Source organism: Capra hircus, chromosome 7 (genome assembly GCF_001704415.2).
Source record: "Capra hircus breed San Clemente chromosome 7, ASM170441v1, whole genome shotgun sequence".
NCBI classification, from domain to species: Eukaryota; Metazoa; Chordata; class Mammalia; order Artiodactyla; family Bovidae; genus Capra; species Capra hircus.
Window position 1 is genome coordinate 80,105,515 of NC_030814.1, and position 5,043 is coordinate 80,110,557.

The following is a 5,043-nucleotide window of genomic DNA, read 5'->3' on the forward strand; positions in this document are numbered from 1 at the left end:
TGTCAATTAAGTAATGCTTTTGCAGGAAGTTATCATCAAATAATGCTACAACAACCTCACCCTTTCTCTGACTTGTTCAAAATTTGAATTTGTCCTAGGAGCCAATTAGAGTCGCTGGCCCATTTGTCCTGTTCTAACCTGGACATCTGTACAGTAATTGGGGCATGACTGAGGCTTTTCCTTAAAATATGTGTTTACCAGCATTGGCCTGGGCTTATGCAGGATCACACTGGGCCTGTGTTTTTCAGCAGAGCAGATGAACATCCCCATTTCACCCTGAGCTAGTGTTTCCTATTCAATTTCCCAGCTTTGTTCCTGTATCTGATACTCATTTAAGAGGGCTTCACGGGACCCACAGGATTCGTGAAAATCAATAGGCAGTAAATTTAGCTCTCGGACAACCTCAGAATGGCCCTCATTTACATCAAGAATTGAAACTGGGAGATGGAAGTAGTAACAGAGGGACCACTAAGGTCCAGCAACCTCGGAAGGTGGGGCTGTCAGCCTGGAGTCCTGGGGGCCAGAGTCACTGATCACTCACTGTGGAGAGGAAGGCTGGCTTTGAAACACAACTTCTGTGTAGATGAATACTAGCAGTAACATGGTTTCCAAGTGTATTTTAGGTGTCAGTGCTTATTGTCTATACAAATAAGGTCTCTAGCTGAAACATTATTCCCTGTTTTTCAACTGCTTTTATATCTGTATTGCTGTGTTTTACTTTGGAGCAGACTTTCCCAAATGTGTCCGATCTTGAGAACCACCTGGGGAGTTTGTTGAATACTTGCTTTCCTGAGACCCACCCCAGACCTAATTAAGGTTTCCCTGACAACTAATGGGGAATGAGCATTTCATATCAACTCTTCAGTTGATTCTTTTTTTTTTTTCCAGTTGATTCTTAATTGAATTACCTTCTCTTAAGTGTTCATGTATATTTTTTCTGAGGCAGAATAGCAAAGCTCTCTGTTTCTGTTCATTCATCTATTGAAGAATTTTTTTGAGCAGTTTTGGAGCCTGGACCCTCTGCTAAGCCCTAGGGAGACAGAGATGATTAAGACTCAACCTCTGCCATCAAGGAGATCAGATTGCAGGGAGACGAGACACATAATAAGATGCACTGAACATAATGTCCTAGGGACCGTGTAAGAACTAGACACAAATCAAGCCCTACAGTTTTATGTCTTTGAGAGAAATGATAATCCTACACATTTTAAAATAGAGCCAAAACAAAATTTTCAGGAAATTAGTGTGTCTCCCACACCACATTAAAATGAGATTCCTTACTTTTTTAAGACTGCCAGAAACAGCTTGTAGCTTGCCCAGCACTTGGCACAAAGCTGGCACGGAACAATTATTGATGAAACAAATTAATGAAAAGAAATGTCCACAAAATTAAGTACTGAAAGCAAAACAAGGGGATTCTTCCAAGGAACCTTAAGTGAAGAAGACTGGCAGGGCCTTAGAACACTTGTTCCAGGAGTTCACACAGGGGTTTCGGACTCCTCGCTCACTCTTTAATGTTCCATTGCTGGCTGTCTGATACATTGGTTGCTATGGAATAAAATATTTTGTCCTTCCCATGAGCCACTTTGCTCTGTCATCATGAGCATGGCAAAGAAAAGTTATCCTCATCGGGACTTCTGCTTTTTTTGTTGTTTCTTGCTATCCCTTTTTTCTTCCAAATGCAGACTATTTAATATGAATGTTATTTTTTCCAAACAGGGCATAATGTCTAATGTTGGGCTTTCTACCAGGGGAATATCTTACTAAATAGAGCTTAGTGCCATATATTTCTTAGGCCATAGATTTCATTTTCCTGGAAGGAGTTTCTCATCCACTCTGGAGGGACTTCAGGTTGAAAGCCTTCAGGACAAAAATAAATACATAAATAATAAAATAAATCTAACACTAGTCTTTCCATCTACATTTCCATATAAAGAACCCCAACTGAACCAGAAGTGAACACAAGAATACTTGTGCCCTATCTTATTCTTCCTAATTTTCTAAATAACTGTATTCTAAGTATCATAGCTGGAGAACAATTAAGGAGAATGCATGTAACTCCATGCCAGCTTTCTAGAAGTTGAGATGTAGGTAGTGTGTGCGTGCAAAGTCGCGTCAGTCATGTCTGACTCTGTGCAACCTTGTGGACAATAGCCTGCCAGCCTCCTCTGTTCATGGGATTCTCCAGGCAAGAATACTGTTGTTCTCAAATTAAGGGTTTCTTCCCATGACTGAGGGAATCTGGCCCTGTTGCTTGTGAGCTTTGTGAATTCATATGTTTCAAGCAGAAACGTTTATTTAACAGTTGTGCCCCGACTCTCTTGGAAATCATATGAAGTTGCCATGGTCAGAGTCACAGAGCTCTAGCGATTGGTGTCCGTGTCGCAGCGATCCTGCACTCAGGCGAAGCAGTCATCTCATGTCTTATGTCTCAGTGTTTCTCTGCTATAGCTGAGAATACCTGGACCCTCCAACAGGAGGACTGTCATCCTGCCAAAAACAGAGTATTATTCCCAGGCTGTGTGGTCACCACATTTATTTCCATTACTTTCAAATAGTCAAGAAAACAAAAATAATAATTTAAAAAATCTTCAGAGGATAAAATGATATTGATGACAATGATGATACTGATGATGATGGTAGTTGGCATTGGCTAAATGTGACCCAGAAATGAGCTAACATTCATTATATCACAAAATCTCATAAATGGGATATTGTGCAAAAGAAGCAAGACACCAAAGACTATGGTTCCATCCTTTATGCAGAGCTCTAGAACAGGCAAAGCTAACCTGCGGTGGTTAAAATCAATCAGTGATTACTTGAAGCAACCGAGGCAAGGCTGCAGTAGGGCTGAGAGATCTTTCCTAGGCGGGAGCTAAATGTTCTGTGTCTTGGTTGGAATGGGTTGTTACATGGTTGTGTTCACTGGAAGACCTAAGTACCCAGGGCTTTCTGGTGAACTTTGGAGGCCAGGCTTGTGGATCACACCTCTTATAAGAGTGGTTTCTCAGCCTTTATTTTTACACATGACCCATCTGCAATGCTTATTTTAAATGCAGATTTCTAGCCTCTTCTCAGCATAATTACACAGAACTCGCTGGGAATGAGAACTTCAAATCTGGACTTCAAACCATCACCCCGCCTGCTTCTAAAGCAGAAACCCGAGGCCTGCACTGCACTGCTAGGTCAAATAGGCTTCCTCCCTGTGACTCGATGTGTTGAGGACCAGGTATATTTATCATGCAACAGTCCACCCCTGCTCAAAGAAAATTTGCTTAGAGCACACAAGAATGGAAAGTGGCTGCAGTTTGGTGTTTGAAGGAAATACTCGAAGGAAACAGTTTTTATCAAAAACAAGACAAAAAAAGACAGTACCGTTTGTGGAAGTGACCAGTCATCTCTAGGCCTTTTCCTGAGTAGTGTCGCCTGCCACTTCATTATTTGTCCTCTTTTCATGCCCTGATGATTTTTTTGTTTACCTGGGGCAACTGGTTTTTAATTGATTTTTTAATAAAGGTATTTCTTGCTCTCTTTCACTCTGATTAAGAACCATAGCATGATCTCATCAGGCTGGACAAGTATTGATGGGCTGGGGGTATCAGGGGGCTAATAAAGAGTGTTATCCAATATTTTTCAGTGACACATAAAAACTCCCTCATGAAAGATACTGGAGGCTGAGCATCATATAAATGTCACACTAGAAACAGTGGTATTAGGGTGTATATGACCAGACATTAGTGATTTCATTAATGCACTGAGACAGGTCTCTCCCAGGGATAAGTGGTGGTAAGTGGGCAGTGGAGGGTCAGTGGGAAAGCCAAGGAAAAGCCAGTACAAAACAAAGAGTGCGTGAGCCCTGCAGTTGTCCAGTTGTTCTAGATAAGCTGCAGCAGTTTAATAAAAATGCTTCAGATAAATAGGAAAAGGAGAACTTGATTCAACTCTTCATTTTTCTATCTTCACCTTCTCTTTTCCCCCAAAACACCATTTACCATATTTCAAAAGAAACAAAGTGTTGAAAGCCAGAAGTGCTTTCAGATTTATCTTTTTTCTTTTACTCATTAAATCTTTAAATTCAACCTGATCCACTCTACTTCTTAGATTACTGAGGGGAAGAAGGATGGAGGGTCTGTGAGTGGAATTATTTGGGGGTATCCTCAGCTACTGCTTGGCTTCCATTTCAGTTAGCCAGTATTAGCACAGAGAGCCCCAGCCTTGCCATAAAATGACAGTCTGGCTTTGAAGAGTCCAGAAAACACCATTAGGCCAAAGGGCAGGAGAGATTTTGAAGCTTTTTTCCAGACTGAAAATGTGGTTTTCCTGTAATATGTGCCCAGTACTGACCTAGGGCCATGGAATATAGAAAACATTTAAGGCCATCCATCCCCTTCAAGGAGAGACCGGCTGAAGAACACACACCATGCAGGAAAGGAGACACACACAGACGCACATGCGCGTGTGCACACATACGCCTGTGCTTTCACACACCTTTAGATTTCACAGAAGCAGAGAAATGTAACAGCCTTTCCAAAGAGTACATTTTGAAAGTTAAGGTTGACAGTCTGATATGTTAAAAATGAACTGCGAAAAACCACTTTAATGACAACAAAAGATAATTTTCTTTTTACCTTTGTCTCTATTTTCTCATTATCCACTGAATTCATTATTTTCAGGGGATTCTCTGTTAAGCAGGTGGGGACATGTGCTGGTGCCATCTGAATTATTACCATTAATGTAACTCCAATTGTACCCACAGGCTGTTTGGGCCTGGAGAAATTCATGGTGTGTATGTGTGTATGTGTGTGTGTGTTCCTTGGGTTCCTGCAAAATTGGAATCATGCTGTGAGTCACATTGTCAGTCTTACTTTGTGTATTATCAGTTGCCTTGTCATGAACATCTGCTAACAGTATCATTTCATTCACTTAGTCACTTAAGAAATAATTATCATGTGTACCCTTTCCATGCCTCAATTTCCCTCGACACTTCACTTGTTCAGTCTTGGTTTTGCTTTGTTCTATGATTAGAAGCCCAGGAACAGTTGT